Below are 20462 nucleotides of genomic sequence, written 5' to 3' on the forward strand. Positions count from 1 at the left end.
AGGGGCCACCGTCACTCTCCTTTGAGAACTACTACCACAGAGTCTGAAGAATTAAAATTTAAGTGGGTCATTGCCTTTGAGCCCATTGAAGGAAAAAACCTTCCTAATTAGCTTCTTCAGCAACTGAAAAATACATGACTTTTTCTGGTGGCCTGCCGAGGGAGGTAGGTTTGGGAATTTGGAACTATAAAAAACTCCCTTTGACCGGACAGGCTTTGTTTTTGAGCTTCTCTGCTGTTCGGGGCTAGAGAGTCTGAGTATTCCATAGCAATTCCTATGTTGAAACAGAACAAAAGAAGTTTGAGGCCAGTGGTTCAAGTCTTTTAATATTAAATGTTAGATTCTTATTATATGCAATAATTAATAAATACTATCTAAATAATAGAGTTAATATTTGCTTAGTAGTTAGCGTATGTTGGTTACGTTTGTATATTAACTCATTTAGTCCTCAGAACAACCCTCCGAGGTAGGTTTCGGTGTTATCTCTGTCATAAAGATAAAAAAGCATAGAAAGGTGAACTTGTTCATGCACACAGCTAGGAAGCGCTGGAGTCAGACCGAAACCCAGTAGTCTCACTCCAGAGCCTGTCTCCTCAGCAGCCATGACTTACTGAGCACCTTCTGCCATCCCTGGTTCGGGCTGAGAGCTCTGTAGACATGGCTTCCAATTTTTATAATAGTCCTTCAGGGTAAGTTATATTATCCCATATTTACAGATGTGGAATCAGGGGCTTAGGGAAGCTGTGTCCTGCCCATGATCCCCCAAATCTCTGAGCCAGAGCCTGAAATAATTCCATGTATCACATGGCCTCCCATCTGTGAGTGAAAATTATATTTTTATAACCTTGTCTTTCTCCCCCCCACCCCCGGAGTCACCACTCACTTGTTCAAAAGAATATTAGTTAACTGACTTCTGTATTTTAGTATTAGTAACTAAATAAGGTTACAGTTCTAGTCAGATCTTATTCAGGGGCTTTGTTTACATTATCCTGTTTAATCCTTAGAACAGTCCTGCTGGTGTCCCATTTTGTAGCTGAGAAGACAAACTCAGACGAAATAACTTTCCTAAGTCCTATTGAAATAGTAACTAGCCGAGCCTTGACTTGAACCCTGAACCCAGGCCTATGTAGTTTTCAATTGTTATTCATAACCATTATGCTCTTTTGCATTCTGTTAGGGAATATCCTTAAAGTACCTCAAAATTATCACACATTGTTAGCAGTGGTAAGGAAAGACTTTGTAGGTAAGACGTGTTTTCTGGTGGCACTCAATTGCAACTCCTTTCACAGAAGCAGATGAGAATGGCCTTTAGTGAGTATACTGTGGACTTAGCACCAACTTTGTCCAGAGATTGGTGACTTCAGGCCTTAACGACAGATCTGCTCAGCTAGGCCCAGCAATTCAGTGATGGTCTCCCTAATGACTGCACTGAGTTTCATGGACCTGTGTGTCATGTGAAGACAGTCTGATCATGAGGACACCAGGGGACTGTAGACTCCTAAAGATGGCCTCTGCTTCTTCATCTTCTTGGGAATAGAAACACAATCTGCTTTAGTCGAGTACTTTATACAGAACACTGTGCCTTGCCTTTTGAATGCCTTGGCCTGCACGGCACTCTGAGGTAATGGAGTATGAAAAGACAACTGCTCTGTGCAGCTCCCATTTCCTCAACTAGCTGGTGAGCTGGCTGGTGCCTGCTGGCTGGGAGCAGGCTGTGTTGGCCAGACCTGGCTGGCCTGGGGAAACAGAAGGTGTTTTGAAGTCTTCCTGCTTTCAGACCAGTTTTCTCATTGTTGTTCTTAGCCCTCTGCTGCCTGGGTGCATCCTGCTCTGCTACTGCTTTACCCCATGTTGCAAACATGACACACACAGTCCCTTCATCTCCTGCATAACTTTCTTTAGTTAGGCTGTTGTAAACAGTGAGCACATTGGTTTGGTGGCAAGGAAAAAAATATTGCATTGGGAAAAAGGTAGGTAGGAAAATTGCAAGGTTCCGCTGGGTTAGAGTAGGTCAGTCCCAGAAGGATTGGAGCCAGGCAGGCATTGTTGGGACCTCCCTGTGCCAGCTTCCTTCTGCAGAACAAGTTCATTGCGTAGGGCGTTAGGGTGGGGATGCTCAGGGTGACAGGAATCTTCCCCTAGGATGCACCCTTCCAAATAGCAGTGAAGCATTAGCTGCACTGGAGGGGCCCCAGGGCTTGTACACAGGGTGATGTGGCTCTCACCACACCAGCTGCCTGTGTGGCACAGTGCCGAGAGGCACCTACTGCCATCCTCCCAGTGGTCAATGTGGTTAGCCACACGGGAAACCTGAGGAGGAACCTCTTGACTACTGACAGCTTTTTCATTTTCTGAAACCTCCCTTGGGTTTTCATGGAAGTTACTCAGAAGAACTGGCTACACTGGTAGAATTTGGTACCTTTTGAAAAGTCTATATTCTACTTATTTTGTGGTTTCCCAGAGTTAAGATGCTCTAAAAGTTGGAATATGACACAGGGTGATTTATAATTAGATTGCTGACAAAGAAGATAGCAAGGACTGGTGTCCGCATCACTGGACGAGGACTTAGCCCAGCAGGCAGTGACAGTATGAGAATCAAATCCAGAATGATCAGTGGACCAGAGAGCTGGTTTCTTTCTAAGCCCTGCTTAGTTCAGCTCTGCTAGCAGCACTCCAGAGCTTCTGGTCCCTCATACCCAGGTTCTCAGGGAGAAATCTGACCACTTACTTAAAAATATCTTTTTAGATCTCGGTGTGAAAGTGCATGCCTGTGACTTGGGAGGCTGAGGCAGGAGGATTGCAAGTTCGAGGCCAGCCTCTGCAACTTAGTAAGGCCCTGTTTCAAAATAAAAAAAAATAGTGCTGGGGTTGTGGCTTAGTGATAAAGCACCCCTGGGTTCAATACCTACTACCAGGATTTTAAAAAACAAAACCTTTTAAATTATAGAACCGTGTGTTCTGGACGGGAGCTGTAGCTCAGTGGTAAAGTGTGGGCCTCATACCCATATAGGTTCAATCCCCAGCACGGCCAAAAATTTTTTTTTCTTTCTAGAAAGTAAATAATACCTATAATTTTACTATCCAGAGATAGCATTTAGAATTTTGATACACTTTTTAGTTTTTTATGATGCAACCCTTTTTGAAATTCATCTAGTGTGTTAGTCTCTGTTCAGGGGATGTATTTGCCATATTATATTTAATACTATATGAAAGTATTATGTATTCTGGTGTTTTTGTTTTCATTTTCAATTTGTCAAGTCTGTCCTCAGCTACATCTTGGCCTCTGAGAGCATGAATCTTCAAGAATGCATATCTAAGTCAGGCCCAGTGGTGTGCAACTGTAATCCTAGCAACTTGGCTAGTTAAGGCAGAATTGCAGGTTTGAGGCCAGCATGAGCAACTTAGACAGACTCTGTCTCAAAGTAAAAAAATAAAAAGGGCTTGGGATGTAGCTCAGGCAAAATGTTCTTAGGTTCAATTACCAGTACTGTGCGTGCACACACACAAAATGGGTATCACTAGTTCTCCATTTCAGATGTTAGTCTCACACCACTGACTTCATGCTGTGTTTTTTTTCCTAGCCTAAATTATTCATAGAATGATAGCCATGATTTATTGTCTGTTTTGTTCCAGGTACTGTGCTAACTACTTTTCAAAGACTATTTCATATATATAATCTTTCTAATAATCTGAGAAGTTGGTACCGTTATTATCTTCATTTTTCAGGTGAGGAAACTGAGCCACAGAGAAGGTATGGGGCTTTCATTAACCTCAGTGGACTATTAAGCATAACCTATGAATCTATGAGCCTGAATCTGTAAGAGCTGGACCTTGGGGATAAGAGATGAAAAGGACCCTGCTCCTGTCCTGTAAGCTAAGCTAAGAGACTGGCCGGGGCCAGGAGTCCACGGAGGAGATCCTGGCCGTATTTGAGTCTCTGCCCTGGTCTGGTGTTGCAGTCTTGCCTGTCTCCCTGTAGGAGTGGGTCTCTTCTCCAGCAAATATTTACTTTCCTATCGACTCTTATGAAAAGTCTTATCACCTTGCACCAGGAAGCTAACTATTATGTGCTGTCAGGGCTGCTACTCTTTTGGTTTGGAGAGACCAGTACTGGTCCCCTCCTTTTCCTTTCCTGTTGGGCTCAGTGACCTTTCCCTCATTTGATCAAAGGTGACTTGCATATTCAGGCTGCCATACTGATTGGAAAAGGTAGCATCTCCTAGGGTCACTCTGACCGTTCTCACCTTTTAGACCTAAGAGGCTTTCTGAAGCCAGGTGGGGAGTAGAGCCCTCCCCACCCTCACCATACACATTCTCTTGTTTTTGTTCACACCTGAACTTTCTGTTCAGGGTCCTAGGCACCAGACACTTTTCCCAGGGGCACACCTGCTTAATATAACTTGAAAATACTCTAGAAAAGATGTTGATGCCTTTCAATTACATTTTTCTTGGTGAAGGGAAGAGGGTGGATCTCCATTAGACTTTTTAAAACCTAGCATCTGGGTTCCCTCTGATCTCTGGAGATTGATCTCAGGGCCTTGCCCAAGCTGGAAAGCACTCTGACGTGAGCTACCCCCCTAGCCCACAAGCACTTGCCTAACTTGGAGGAGTGTGTAAGACTGTGTTTATTGTGAGTTGTTCTTAATGAGTAAAAATGGATTTTTGCTTGTGACAATATGTGTATCATGAGTCATTTATGAAGGATAAGTATTCCTCTCCCTTCTTCCTGAGCCTCTAAAATAGCCCTGTCCAAGACCCTCTGTCAGTCTGTGGGTAACCATTAACACCCTGGGGCTGTGGACAGGGTGTCCTAGATCTGAAGGAAAGACTCCAAAGGGACCCTGTTAGGAAGGTGCATTCTGTGGCCACAGGGCCCACTCTCCTTGGTCTAATGACTCAGAACTCTGAGCTTTCTTTGTTGGCTTGACCCTCAGATTTTCTCCTAGGCACATTGTTCCCTTATGGTATAAAGTGATGCCAAGGACAGTCCTCAACCCATTTCTTGAAAGATCACATTGGAAGGGTATGAATTGACAGAAGTGGGGTAAGTACCTTCTTAAGAGCCGGAGGCTGCTTGGGTCTTCTTGCATTTTCTTATAAGTGCTTTGTAGTTGCTTCCCTGAGTAGCCAGCTAAGCCCATATTTGCAGCTTGCTTGAAACAGTATTTGAGTGGAGGTAATGGGTGCAAAGCAAATTGTTCATTTATTCATTCATTTGGCATCTCCTTTGTGCTGAGCCTATGGATTGCTCTGGGCTAGGCCATGGGCATAGAGTGATCCATGCATTGGAGCCCTCAGCATCTTTATCCAAGTAGAATTAGGTGAGGGTCACGAGGGTTCCTCTTGGACGTCAAGAAGTATTCCTGAATAGTAGAACCATTCTCTTCTTCAGTAATGGGCCAGGGGTATGGGATTCTTAGTGACAGCCAGTGACAGCTTGCTGGTACGGTGGGTGTAGGTAACAAGGGTGGCTATGTGGTAATGAATATCTCTGGGTACCCTCAGTCTTCTTGGATTGACACCCAGAATGGCATTCATGAGAAGTTGGACTGAGGCAGTATCATAGTGAAATATCTCTTTTACTCCATTTCCTTGTCCTTTGTTTGGTCTTCAAAAAGACCTCGGCTCATTATGTGACTTGGAACTGTTTGTAGGATCTACCAGCTTTCTGAAGCCCTTGTTGCTTCCAGGTGTCTTAGCCACTGGGAGCCCTGCCTTATATCCATCAGGTCTGTTTTGGGAGTAACAGTAGCAGCTAATATACACTGAATCCTTGCTGGGAACTAAACACTGGTTTGTGTAGATTAATTCAGTAAGTCCCTGAAGTGTGCAGTGAGGGAATAAGTGCAATTTATAGGCGAGGAAGTTAAAGCTGGATAGGTTTGTCACATGCTCAAGGTGGCACTGAGGCTAGAACCTAGGGTGTCGAACTGTAGCGCTGTCTCTCCAGTCTCTGCATTGTGTTCCTTGGCGGGCTACCAGGCCAAGAGATTGGGTCTGCTTGTGCTGTGATCTGGGCAGAAGATGACCTTAGCATTGCAAACAGCCTGTCCAAGCATGTCCCTCAAGTTGCGTATGCACTGTGCTGGGCTTTCAGAGTCTGAAAGTGCTTCTGCTCTGTCTTGGGTTTCTACAAACGTAACCAGTGATTGCTATAAATAAACCCACTACTTTGGGTAGCTGAGTGTTCAGTGGATGGGGAGAGATCAGATGCCTCTGTTTCCTGGCATATTGGAGGTTGCCTAAACATCTGACCCCTCTACAAGGTCAAGCCCACTTAGTTTTCCACTGGAGGATTTTCATGGCAACCATTAGCCTGTTTTAGTGGGAAAATGGGTTGTTCATGAATTTGGAGTCTTGATGTGCCTTCGGTGACAAAACTGATAGAGGTGACTGTGGAAGGAGTCATTTCCCTAAACTCCAGCCCTGTCTAGTCACAGTCCTGAAAGCCAGGCACTCCTTCCATGTTCCTTTCTCCGTTGGGGACATTTCTGGCCTCACATTTGCCAAATAAGTATGTCTGTGTGGGTAAGGTGGTGGCCTTAAGACCTTTTGCAGTTGGTTTTTGGGTGGGTGTCAGCTTGCGACAGTGCTGCATGATGACAGAGTTGCCGTGAACACTTGGCAGGGTCCCAGTGCCCCACAGTTCTTTCCAGATCTGCAAGGGTAACCTTTTTTTCCTCTGAAGCCATGGCCAGTGTGCTCAGAAAGTAGAGGGGAGACATAGGGGACAGTCTTTACAGGTGAGGTCTGCCATGTATCACGGTTCTCACCATGTTCGTGGAGATCGGTCATTCTCTCCCATTCCTGGCCTCAGAACTCTCTGTGTGCTGGGCTTTAAATTGACGTGCATTCAGGAGAAAACACAACTGTTTCTATTGGCATAAAATGAAGCCTGACAGTGGAGGAAGAAAACAGCCTGGGGTGTTTTGCATAAATATATCTGTGGGAGCTGTTAATCAGTAACATGAGAATCTGGTACAGCTAGAAGCCAGTTATGGTCTGTATACCTAAGATAAAACACACTTTGTGTCCAGTAAAAATGATAGGGCAGTGTTTGCCTTCTTAGAAAATGCGGCAAGTACTATTTGAATGAGACTCCTGAGGCTGGCACTCAATATGAGTCAGGCTGGCTTTGCCGATAACAGAGCAGCCTGTGCCTTTCTGTGCCTGTGCATTAACTGGCAAAACCCAACAACTTCCTGCTTGGTGATCTCTGCCCATTTGGGCAAGGTCCAAAGAGCCAGCGCCCTTCAAAGTAACCTCTCCATTTCCCTTCTTATAACCCAGTGCCTAAAAACCAAAAAAATAATTATTTTTCTGGTTTCTATTTAGCCTTCTAAAATCTTGGCAGTAGTTATCTTATATTCAGAACCTCTGACATTGAGGGTTTGTGGTTCTCTGAGTCACTTAGTATTTTTGTTCCACTCTTATTTTCTTGCTTTGTTCTGTGATTCCTTCGTTTATGCATCTCTTCTGCTGGAAAGGGTATACAGCAGGTCATGCCTTACCCACCCTCATTACCATTCCATTCTGGGGGAAAAGGGCCATCAGGCCACAATGGCTCTGTCAGTCAAGAGAAGCCAGAGCAGGGGATGCAGCTCAGTGGTGGAGCACTTGCCTAGCATGTGTGGGACCCTGGGTTCTATCGCTAGCATCATAAAAAAGGAGAGAAGCTAGGGCTATAAGGACTGGCCATGGCAACCAGGGCCAGTGTAAGGAGATGCCCACTTCTTGGTGAGCCATGAACTAGTCATCATTTACTTAAATTTCTTGTAACTGCACAAGGGAAGAAGAGGAAGGTGGAGCAGTTGTAAGATTGACATTCCTCCCACCTGAACTCACTGAAAGGATCTATCCTGATTCTGAATTCCAGTTGTTTATAACTGGTCCTCCCCAATTTGGCATGTGACTATACACTTCCTCAGATAGGTTTATATCTCTTCTTTCCAAGTGGTCCATGAACTGCCTGAGTCAGGGACAATGTCTTTTATTTCTGGACTCCCCTGCAGGTTTGGCTACATCAGGAAAACAAGAAGTGGGCATGTGAGGTAGGAGGGAGATAGAGCCAGGTGCCTCCCTCCTCTCTCCCCCAGCATGTGTGCTGGATGCGAGAGCTAGCTGGTGCAGTCTGGAACAGTCTGCAGAGGGAGGTGGGCTACAAAAGGCAGAGTGGAAATAATGTTTTGGTGACCATGACATGCCTTTGGCTGGCTGGGGTCCAGGCTGGCCCCAGGGACTGCAGGATTGATCCATGCTACCAAACTGAAGAGAACTGAAACTGCTGCTGGAACAGAATGTCCCCGAGCCACCAACTTACAGAGTTTTTCCTGCTGCAAAGCTCAGCTTTGGTGTCACCTCCCCAAGGTGTTGAGGTGCCTGGAATCTTCATGAATAAGCAGAATATTAAAGAATGAAAGTTTTTATGTGTGTAGTAACATATTCATAACAAAATTTGACATTTTAATAATTTTTGAATGTGTAGTTCTTTGGTACATTCACACTGTGGTACAACCGTACCCATCATTCTCTCTAAAACTTTGTGTGTGTGTGTGTGTGTGTGTGTGTTTTCCCAAACTGAAGCTCTGTACCTGTTGAACAGCAGCTCTCTCTACTCCCCTCCCTCTGTTCCCTGGCAATCACCATTCTACTCTTTCTCTATGAATTTGTACTCTGGGTACTTCATATAAATGGAATCATGCAGTATTTGTTCTTGTCTGACTGGCTGATTTCATTTTAGCATAATGTCTTTAAGGTTCATCCATGTTATAGCACATGTCAGAATTTTCTTCCCTTTTAAGACTGAGTAATATTCTGTTGTGTGGATATACCACATTTCATTGGTTGCTTCACCTTTTGGCTATCGTGAACAATGCTGTAGTGAACGTGATTATACTAATACTTGTTCAAGTACCTGCTCTTAGTTCTTTTGGGTAAGGTTTTTAAAGCTCAAGAAGTAAGATGTCTTTAAAGATTAGTTACTGATGAATCACCCTTCTCTAGAAGGTGAGGCTAGACTTTCAGACCAAAAGTCAGCTTTACTCACCTTCTAATTTTAGACTCCAGCATAATCACAACTGGTCACTCACAACATCATGCTTCATCATGCTTCGTTTTGATATTGGATAGGCTTTTGCAACATGCTACAATTCCAGTTTTATGTATCACCTTTCATTAACTACGCTTTAGTTGGCCACTTCCTTGTGATTGTGCACACACCATGTTGACACTTGGTGGTAGGCACTGAGCTAGACTGTGCCCTACTACAGCAGCATGCTGCAGGAGTGCAGGGTCTTCACCCTCCTCTTTCCTGACCTGAGTAGGACTGGTCTTTTGACCTGTTGCTAGATCTGTCTCCATCTGGGAGCCTGAAACCATGAGCCTGTTGAAGACAAGGTCACTGCGCAAGCGTGGTGTTATCCCCCGTTTGATGACTCTGATAACCTGCTTTTGTTTCATTCAGTTCTTACACAACATGGAGAATTACTGGAATTAAATGTAATTTTTTTCCTAGGAAAGTAAAATACATTTCTGAAATACCTTGGCCTTTGGACTTGTTCCTGAACTGGTTTTTCCTGTACCAACTAAGAGCACACTTGGGGAGATAATGGGTTTTCTTTCTTTTTTCTTTTCTCTTCTTTTTCAGTACTGGGAGGGATTAGACCTAAGGCCCTGCACATGTGAGGAAATTTCTCTACCACTAAGCTACATCCACAGCCCTTTTTATTTTATTTTGAGACAGGTTCTTGCTGAGTTCCTGAGGCTGACCTTGAATGTGTGTTCCTCCTGCCTCAGCTTCCAGACTAGCTGGGATGATAGGTGTGCACCAACACACCTAGCTGATAATGGGCTGTTGATGGATACACTGTCCTGTCCTGAGTCTCTGCCTTAAAACGAGGCTTCCTTAATCAGTGTCCCTCTGTTGTATTTGCTGGACAGTAAGGAAATGGAGATGGCTGGTTACAAAACTCTTGTCTTATGGGCATGTGGTTATTTTCTGTTTTAATTTCTTACTAGAAATTCTCTAGACCCACAAATGAGCCAACTCAAACTTCTGCAGAGCTAAGGACACTAAGAACAGTCCCAGTGTCCTGGTATTCTTTGAGCCCATGACATGACAAGTACCTAGACTGTGGCATGCAGCTCTTCCAAGTAGTGCAGGGATCCTGCCACTGCCCTTTAGTCACCTGTCCCTGCTACAAGGCTTCAGGTGCAGCCTGTGTAGACTGACACTGCCTGCTCACAGTTCCCATGCAGCCCACATTGTCCTTCCCCTGTTTCAGGCCCCGTGGGGCAATACATGGAGAAAGCTTGTTCCCCACATCAGAAGAACTTGGAGTCTAGTTAGGACAGATAGAAATGTTTCTGAGACACTTTTGTTTTGTTTTGTTTTGTTTTTTATTCTGTTCTCCTGACAGGAGTATGAAGGAAAACCTCCCTGGCATGCAAAATAAAAGTCTATTCTTATTCATAGTGTTCTCTGTCCTGGACACTGTACAGCACAAACTAGCTTTTGTCATCTCAGTACTTCCTTGGGCCCCTCTCTGCCTCCATGTTTTACTCTTCTGTTTTTAAGGCTCTTTCTGAATAGTTACAATTAGAGTGTGCTGGCAGGAATTTTGAGTCAGCAGGAGCTTTGTTGAGTGAGGGAAAAGTTCTCTTGGCCAGGCTACCTGGAGTCCCCAGACAGTGGGCAGGATCCAGCCAGACCAAGTAGAGGAGGAGGAGGAGGAGGAGGAGGAGGAGGAGGAGGAAGGATCTCAGATCCCCTGTTCCTTCTCTGTTGGGTTCTTCTCGAGGCTGGCCCAGCTTCTCCTGGTACTCTGACACATGGCTGCTGGGGTGGGAGGGGGAATGATCAGGTGACATTTGGTTGCCAATGAAATTTCATCTTTGGCACCACTATCAACCCCACTTTTTGCAGGTGAAGAAGAAACAAAATTTTGAGAGATTTTGAGGGACAGAGCTAAACTAGAGCCTGAACCAGGAAGGGAGGAGTGTCTGACAGTTCCCAGCTGGATGAGTGAAGAAAAGGGACCAATACCTGCTTAGTACCATGGCCACCATGTTATTTCCCTGATGATAGTCTTGTTTGTGATTGTTCTGGATGCTGGAAAATGAAGGGAGGAACCTATCAGACAGATGAGATACCTCTCAGAGAAGCAGGAGATCTTGTTGGGGGAAGAGGAGCTTTTCACAGGGTAACTCAACTTTGACCTGGGTCTCTGGCCTCAGCCTAGGAGGGGCCTGCTAATGAATCAGGCAGCTGTCTTTGGAGCTGACCTGGGGATTGGGGGTACTTCTCTGCCCAGGGGCAGGGAGAGAAGAATGAAGAATTGTTTAAAGGGTATGTAGCCAGACCAGTTTCTGGAGGTGAGGAAGCATCTCTACTCACAGGTGTCTGCCCATTCAGGATCTATGGAAGACAGACCTGGCAGGTGGTCTAGGCAGGTGTAGGCAGGCCATGGTGTGGTTCCCAGCAAGGGTGCTGATATTGCCTGGGTGTCCAGGCCTTCAGTAGGTGGGGTGGGTTTGTACTAGGCCTGGACCGGTCAATCAGGATATAGATGTCCCTGTGCTGCCCTCCTGATTGTTCCCGTGATACAAACTCAGCGTATGAGCTCCCTGTCCCCTGACCTTGGAAGCTGCTCTGTCCTGGTCCTTACCTGGCCTTCCCAGTGTCATACTTTCCAAAGATGCAACCTGAGCTCTGGTGCCACCTGGTTAGTTGAGGCCAAAGGAAAAGTGACATGAGTATGCATGAGTTGTGCTGGTCAAAGTGTGTACACACAAGCAGAGTCCTGTGTTCCTGACAGTCCCCTATGCAGCATTCTTAATTCTCCTGCCATGGATATTCTAGTGCTAGAGCACTACCTCTGGTTATCCTCTGCTCCCTTATAATGGCTTTGGGTACATCCCTCCTCACACTGGAACTGTTCCCGTCAACATGTAGTGAAGGGCCAGCTGATCTTGCAGGATCCTTGCTTCTAGAACAGGCTATGGCTTTACCTTCTGAATTCTTATTTATTTCTGAAGCTTCACCCCAGAATCCAGGTGAACTTCCTTTCCTTTCCCCTGTCTAGATCTGTCTACAAGACGCCAACTCTTCACTAGGTAAGGGGAGTGAACTGGCTGAAAGGTCATAGTCTTGTGAGTAATAGTAATAAGAGCAGTGAGCATTTATTGAACGCTTTACAGTGTGTTAATCATTTTGCATGCATGATCTTTTCATTTTCCCAGCAACCCTACAAGGTACAGATTACCAGGATTTCCCCATTTTATAGCAGAAGAAACTGAGGCTGAGAGAGGTTATCACCTGCCCAGGGTTATATAAAAATAAATAAATACATTTATTTATTTATATGTTTGTTTATTTTAAGCAGTACTGCAGATTGAATCCAGGGTCTTGTGCATGCTAGGCATGTTTTCTACCACTTAGCTGCATCTTCGACTCATTGATTTAAATTTTTTTTCTTTTTTTGTATTTTTGTGGTACTGGAGATTGAACCCAGAGACACTCTACCACTGAGCTGTATCCCAACACTTTATTTTGAAGCAGGGTCTCACTAAGTCCTGACCAAGAACTTAAGATCCTCTTGCCTCAGCCTCCCAAGTTACTAGGATTATAGGCGGGTGCCACCATGCCAGGCCAATGACCCTATATTTAAATCCAATTTGATATGCTATTAAAATCCCTATTCCGAAATCCTGATTGTGGTCTTTCCCACTAAAATGGAACAAGATGTCTTTTGGAATTGTGACCTGGATTGGGGTCATTCCCTGTGTCAGTAAACAAAGTTCCTATCTTTCCTCTGCTCCTGCACCATAGCAGTCCACGTAGACTTCTGTGACCTCAGAAGTTATGGCGGTTTCTCCCCACTAGCAAGCAAGCAGACAGTTCTGAAGAAGCCCAAGTGTCTCCTAATCCAATTTGGTTCTGATACTATCTACCTAGAGAGATACACAGCCCTGAAAGTCTGCCCCCCTTTAAACGCCAGCCTCAGTCCCCCAAGTTTTACCTGTACTGACTGACCTGCTGTTAGTTCTCACACCCTCTGCTTGGATTCAGTTAATTTGATTGAGTAACTCAAAGAACTCAGAGAAAACACTTCTGTTTACCAGTGTGTTATGAAAGATGTGACAAAAGATATAGATGAAGAAATGTATGTATCTCATGGCACTTCCGTGCCTTCTCCAGGCACCACCCTTGGAGAGCCTCCCCCAGTCAGCTATCTGAAGCTCCCAAACCATATCCTTTTGGGTTTTTATGTTTTCTTTTGGTGGGGGGACAGTATTAGGGATTTAACTCAGGGATACTCAGCCACTGAGCCACATCCCCAGCTCTATTTTGTATTTTATTTAGAGACAGTGTCTCACTTTTGCTGAGGCTGGCTTTGAACTTGAGATCCTCCTGCCTCAGCCTCCCAAGCCGCTGGGATTACAGGCCTGTGCCACTGCGCCTGGCTTTTGGTTTTATGGAGACTTTGTTTTATAGACACGACTGAAGCATGGACAACTGTGTGAAAATGTGACTGGACAGAGGGTCTTTCCTTCAGGGTGTGGGACAGGACCCTCCGGAATGAGGAGGATCTTATGACCTACTTTACCATGGAGCTACATCCTGATCCTTTTTATTTTTAAAATTTGAGACAGGTTCTTGTAAAGTTGTTGAAGACCTTGTTAAATTGCTGATTCTGGCCTCAAACTTGTCATCGTCCTTGAGGTCTCAACTTCTGAGACACTGAAATAACAGGCTGCCCCACCATGCCCAGTTCAGAGAATTTTTAAATGGCCAATACCAAATCAGAAAGGCAGGGAAGTTAGAATTTCTATAATTCTTCTTGGAGAAGAGAAATTCTAGTTTCTATTGCTACATTGGGGAGGGACTTATGAGGCAGGAAACATGGAAGAAATCCAAAGTATATACTACACATCTTTCATACTCAGTATCAAGTAAGGAGGGTTCTTTCTTTCTTTTTTTTTTTTTTTTTTTTGTCTCTGAACTTTCCATTACCATAAGGTTGCAAGAACTTCCTGTCTCTTCCACCCACACTCCACCCACCACTTCCTGCTGAACCTCAGGTTCCTAGGAAGAGATTCTGAAACACACCTGTGGTAGTGAGAAGGTCTAGGGAGACAGGGACATTGGTTGTCTGAGAACAAAGCTAGGGCTGTCTTTTGGCGTTTTTGACCTCCTACACAGAGGACCAGCCTGCCAGTCTGCAGTAGGCAGTCTGCCCACTGGAGGGATGTGCTCATGCACTCCCCTCCCACTGCAGTATACTGGTGTTCAGGGCAGCTCTGCCTCTGCTGTCCAGATCCAGCCACAAGCAGGCTCTTGCCTCCTCATGGAGAGTTGTCCTCACCCAGCCTCCCAGTGACTAGAGTTCTGCAGCCACCAAATGCAGGCTTGGTGCTTGAAGCAGAGAGGAATTTCACCACACAGAATTAACACTTCTCTTTGGATTATTAGTTAGTCAGGCACTTGCCTTTTTACTGTGCATGTGCCTAGAATTGAGTTTCCTGACTTACATGAAGAGGAGGCCTGGTCTTCCATAGACCACTGGAAGATCTCCTGAAAGGAGCTGTTCTCCCAGGCCAGCTGAGTCAGGCCTGTGCTGTGCTAAGAAGTAGCCTGCCTACCTTGTGGGTCAAATAGTTCCAATCCAGGTTTTGGCACATGCAAAGAGATTTGGCTCTGAGGCATCTGAGGCTCTGGTAGGCTGGGTATGAGGGATGCTGAACATTCCATAGACACCATGAGTGTCTCTGAACAGTCTAGGAAAAAGTGCTGTAGGGAGTAGGAGCCTGGGTGTTGGAGTAAAGGAGTGACATGATAGGTAATTAATGTGGAATCATGGGAGTATGCTGCAGAGGGGTCAGGAAACTGATATGTGAATACTCCTTTTTAGCTGACTTTGGACAAACTATGTAACCCTCTTTGAAGTGGTTTCCTCTTCCATAAAATGGATCACAATGTGTTCTCTGCCTATGAATGTGCAGGGCTTTACAGACTGGAGTCCAGTGGTGAGGGAAGAAAGGGTGATAGAGGCTGAGTCTAGGAGCAGTAGTTGGGTGCCTTGGCTGGGAGGCTTCAGTCCCATATCCCAGCTTCCAGGGTGGTGATGGAGGACCAGGCAGAGGAAAAATGTGGAGATGTTTACAGGACAAGGGACAGGATGTGCCCAATGACAGTGTTGCTGGTGAGAGAAGTCCAGGAGCACTACTTTTGGCATGCCAGAAGAGTAGGCACTGAAGATCCTGATGAGGTACTGCTGAGGTTCTGGGCCAGCAGGGCAGAGAGCAACTGAGTGTGAGTCAAGATGGAGGGGCTCTGCTGAGAGGAGCGTGGGGGTCACAGTCAATGGGATGAGAGAGGGGAGCCAGGAACCACTGACTGGCCTGCTCCCTCGTACATTCACAGGACCTGGATCAGGTAAGCTTTTGACTCTGCCCATATCCAGAGAGAAGAGGCTGGGGTTGGTTTGGTATATTCTGAAATGCTGCCAACTGGTATTGCTGGAGAGGGATGTAGGTACAAAAGCAGTGAGCTCTTTGGGACTTGGCACGGGTGGGGGAGGTGTTTTTATTGCATGGTCTCTGCCTTAGGAATGGCACAAGGACAGGGGTGCTCTCTGGACTCTGAGTTCTGTGCTAGGATGGTAATTTGAAGGCATCTCCTACTTGCCAGGTTTGCCCAGGGGGAGTCCCAGAGGTCACCCAGGGCTGACAGAGGCAGCAAGGCCTGCGAGGAGTCAGAACTGAATGTAAGGCATATCTGATAGATAAGACTAGGGGTTGGGAGGGACTGGGTCAGTTTGGGTTGGGAGGGGCTGGGTCAGTTCAGGTTGGGTGGGATGGGGTGAGTGAGGTGTCTAGGTAACAGCGACTTGGGAGGCAGTCTAGGACAGAGGACAGGACCACTGGTGCTAGGAGCCCAGGTCAGTCTATACCAGCTGCCTCCACATGCCCTATAGCCAGCACTTGTGGAGAAGCTAGAAGGGGTCAGAGTGTGCTAAAACAGTACAGATGCTGTCCTGATGGCAGGACTCCTATGGGGACTGTAAGGAGTGGCTTTGGAAGTGGCTTTGGAATAAGACAAAGCTGGCTTTGAGAAAAACAAAAAAATACAAAGTGAAAACCTCCACCTCTTCCCCACATTCTGACGTTTTAGTTTCTTGTCTTCTTTTCAGAAACGTATATGTGTGTCCTTCTTGTCCAAATAAAAAACACTGCTATAGTCTTTACTTTCATCCCTGCCTAAATTACTGGTCACATAGAAGAACTATGTAGTTCTTTTTAATGGATGTTTGGTATTCTATTATATGGTCTCCTTAATTTAGCCAATTGGACTCCAGCAGGTAGACACTGGCGTTGTTGCTACTTTGGGGTTGTTTTGATGTAGCAGCAATCTTACTTTATGTAGACCTCTGAACACTGGGGCAATTATTTCTGTAAATTCTAGATATAGATTTTCTGGGTCAAAGTCGTTTCCCTCCCTCCAGATTCCCCTTCCAAGAGGTTTGCTTGCCAGGTGCAGTGAGGCGTGCACCTGTAATTTCTGCAGCTTGGGAAGCTGAGGCAGGAGGATCGCAAGTTCAAAGCCAGCCTGAACAACTTAGACCCTGTCTTAAAATTTTAAAAATTTTAAAAGAGCCTGGGGATGTGGTTCATGGTTAAGCACACCTGGATTTAATCCTAGTACCAAAAACAAAGAGATTTCCTCAAATCATATTCCTGCTAACAGTGTAGGGGAGTTACACAACGACAGGTACACAGAGCTGTTGTAAGGATTAAATGAGAGCTTGTGTAAGGCTTCCAGTCAGTTCCTGCCACATCAGGCTGCTGGGGTGGGGCTCAAGGCAAGAAAATTCTCTGCAAATTGGATCACTCAGGACAGCATCAGATGAGGTGCTGGTTTTGTAGCTTGAAGGAGAGGTGGCAGGAAACAGGACTGACAGCTGCTGAGTACCTAATGTGTGCCAGACACTGGTGCAGGGACAGAGCAGTGGACCAGACTCCTGCCCTGCCCTCATGGAGCTAACAGTCTAGCATGAACAAGTCTCCATGGTAAGTGCTGCCTCTTCAAGTCCCCTCTGACCAGGTCTCTCTCTCCCTTGCCTGCCCCTCCCTGCCCCTCAGTGTACGTGATGGAACAGGAAAGGAAGACGGACAGCGGGTGCTCGGCACTCCTGGCCGCGTGCTGGACTGCGCTCTGTTGCTGCTGCCTTCTGGAGAACTTGGACTGAGCAGCCAAGACCCAAGTGTTCCCTGCAGCTCTGCTACCTCCTGTTACTGCAATAAACAACTAGAGTTGCACAATTTCAATTTTTTTCTTTCTTTGAAAAAAACCTAATCTGGAATCTTTAAAATTTTAGTACCTATAATAGGTGTAAAATGGCACCTATGTTAATTTGCCTTCCCTGATTACTAGTGACTCTGAACATAAAATATAAATTTGGGGCCCTTTTTTTGGTACACGTAGTGAATTGTTTATACATTTTCTTATCCCATTTTTTTCCTATTGGTTTGTCTTTTCCTATTGATTTATAGAGACTCTGTTTTGTTTTTGTTGTTGTTTTGCATTGGGGATTGAATCCCAGGGGAGCTTTACTACTTAGTTATATCCCCAGCCCTTTTTATTTTTTATTCTGAGACAAGATTTTGGTAAGTTGCTGAGGCTGGGCTTGAACTTGATACTCCTGCCCCAGCTTCCCAAGTTGCTAGGATTATAGGAGTGTGCCACCAAGCCCACTCCTGCTTGATTCAGAGAATCTTTATATATTCTGTTCACTAATATTTGTCAGTTTTATAGGCTTTCAGGTATCTTCTTCCTATCAGACACACTCTTAACCTTTTTCTTTTTTCGTGATGATGGGGATCAAACCCAGGGACCTTGTGCAAAATAAACACATGCTCTACCACTGAGGTACATCCCCAGCCCTTAGTATGAACATATTTAAATGTCATGTTTATCAATCTCTCCCTCATACTTTGGTTATTTTAATCTATGAAAAATCATTTCTATTCTAAGGTCGTACACTCTATTTTTTTTTCTGAACATAAAATCTTTAGTCCAACTGAATTCATTTTTGATCAAGGTATAGGGTAGGGTTTTCACTTTCTTTTTCCATTTTGATAATTCCAGTTCCATTTACTGATTAGTTTGTTGGGTAGGAAAGACAGGCTCTGAATCCGTTTCTCCTACTGTACTGTCATTAAGAGTTGACTTCTGACAATGGACTGTGAAGTTTCTCCACATACATCAAGCAAACTATCAGTCCTGCAGCAGCAGCAGACACCAGCCAGGCATCCTCTAATTTAGTTCAGTTTGGACACTGCCCTCTGGGAGATGATGTCAGATCTCACAGGTTGGGGCTCAGTTCCCTAAGGCTGCTGCCCCTCTGATGCCAAGCCCAAGGCCCAGGTTGTTTTATTTGTGCTCTGACCTACTGAGTGTAAATTGGAGTTTCCACACCCCCTTTTGGATTCCATCAATTTGCTTGAATCGCCCGTAGAACTCAGGGGAACATGTTTACCGGTTTGTTGTAAAGGATATTACAAAGGATACAGACAGAGATGCTGAGGGCAACATATGGAGAAAGGGTGCAGAGCTTCCATGCCTTCTCCAGTGCACCACCTTCCAGGAACCTCTACATGTTGGATTGTCTGGAAGGGCTCTAAACCCTGTCCTTTTGAGTTTTTATGGAGACTTCATCACATATTTATGACTGAAGCTTGGACATCTGTGTAGAAATGTGACTGGGCAGAGGGTGTGATCTAATACAAATAGACTTGAGTGGGAAATCCAGCAAGGCCCGTCCAGATGGTTCTTGGCCTCTCTGCAGCATTCCTTCCTCTCTGGTGGTCTACTATCAGATTGGAGAATTTGTTTATGGCCAGCTCACAGACAGAGAGGCAGGGGAAAATTAGTTTTTGTAACTTGCCTCAGGAAGAGAAATTCTGGTTTCTGTGGCCTTCTTTGGGGAGAGAGTTACAAACCATGTTCAAAAACCATGTATCACAGTATCACAGTCATCCTTTCCCCATTAATTTGAAATGAGATTTTTTACTTACAAAGTTCTCATATATGAATGGGCTAGAATCAGGAATCTGGTATAATAATTATAGCATGCTCCCTTCCTCTAGTACACACACAAACACAAACCTCTTATTCTTCATAGTTTCCTTCACTATTCTTGACTGTTTACTCTTTATTTAAGAATGTGTTGGGGCTGGGGATATAGCTCAGTAAGTAGAGCACAAGGCCCTGAGTTCAATCCCCAGCACCACAAAAAAAAAAAAAAGAAAGAAAAAAAAAAGTGTGTAAGTTTCTACTGAAAAGCAAATGACTTTGGTTGGAATGGCAATAAGAGTTGACATGTTTATAATACTTCTTCCTATAACAAAGATGGTATCTCTCAGTTTTTTGTCTTGTTTCCTTAGGTTTTTAATTTTATTCATAGAGCTCTCACATACCTTTTGTTGTTTTTAAAATTCTATTTCTTCCCAGGTACATTATAATTTTAATCCTATTGTGAATGGATTCCTTTTAAAAAATGGTCTATTTTTCAATTGGCAAACAATTTCACCATACTGAGGTCACAGATTAGGAAATTTTAGCCCAGTCTTTATCACAGCATTATCTTGGGACACTTTAGCTGTGGAAGAAGCAGTTCTTCAGCTTGCTCTATGCATACTGCAGGGGAACACCAAGTTCACCAGGGACAGTCATCCACTCATACCCTCATCAGGCCTTACAGTCTAGGAGGGGACCTAGACATTAACCCCCCAATTGGTAACTGACACTGTAGGGATATAATGACAACACCTATCTTGTCATTACCATTATTTTTACCTGCTAGGTGACCCTGGCACACATTCAAAATCCTATTGGATGAATAAAGTTGTTAAGATACTCAGCCTAGGGCTGGGGTGAAGCTCAGTGGTAGAGCTGGTGCCTAGCAAGCACAAGCCTTGTGTTCCATCCCTAGCATCACACACACAGTAACCCAGTATTTTATGCCAGCTACTGTACCTGGACTACTTCTTAACTAAAGATTGGAGTATTAATAGTTTGACCCCCACCCCCAAAGAAAACCTGAGTACACTCCAGTTGATCTTGGGCCATCTTTATCTAACTTAGCATGTAAAACCCTTCCTCCTGCCTCAGGAAGTGGGGATCCTTTCAGTTTTCCTGCTACCCAAGACATATTTCTGTCCATAAGTCCCTAATAAATTGTATTTCGTGCAATTCTGGATATGTCCCCCTCTTTCTTCAGTCTTTCAGCACCTTCACCTTTGGTGGTAGTTCTCATATACCAGGTTTTTCTATAACAGATACATTTTTCTTATGAAGAAATAATATGCTCTGAAAACATATAAAGGAAGGACAATTTGGCAGCATAGTCTGGGAGGGCTTCCCAATGAAGGTGCATATTATGAGCTAAGATCTGAAAGAT

At 44.8% G+C, this 20462-nt stretch overlaps 1 protein-coding gene and 1 long non-coding RNA gene across 6 annotated transcripts in view; both read left to right on the forward strand.

Annotated features, from left to right (window-relative positions):
- The window catches only part of Cystm1 (cysteine rich transmembrane module containing 1), a 59082-nt gene that overhangs the window by 26826 nt on the left and 11794 nt on the right, over positions 1 to 20462 (forward strand). The gene's annotated exons all lie outside the window — the stretch shown is intronic.
- Positions 14037 to 17328, forward strand: LOC124987117 (uncharacterized). The gene is made up of 2 exons (XR_007109140.1): positions 14037 to 15767; positions 17143 to 17328. It is a non-coding gene; the product is annotated as an uncharacterized LOC124987117 (long non-coding RNA).

This window comes from Sciurus carolinensis, chromosome 6 (assembly GCF_902686445.1).
Source record: "Sciurus carolinensis chromosome 6, mSciCar1.2, whole genome shotgun sequence".
Classification (NCBI taxonomy): domain Eukaryota; kingdom Metazoa; phylum Chordata; class Mammalia; order Rodentia; family Sciuridae; genus Sciurus; species Sciurus carolinensis.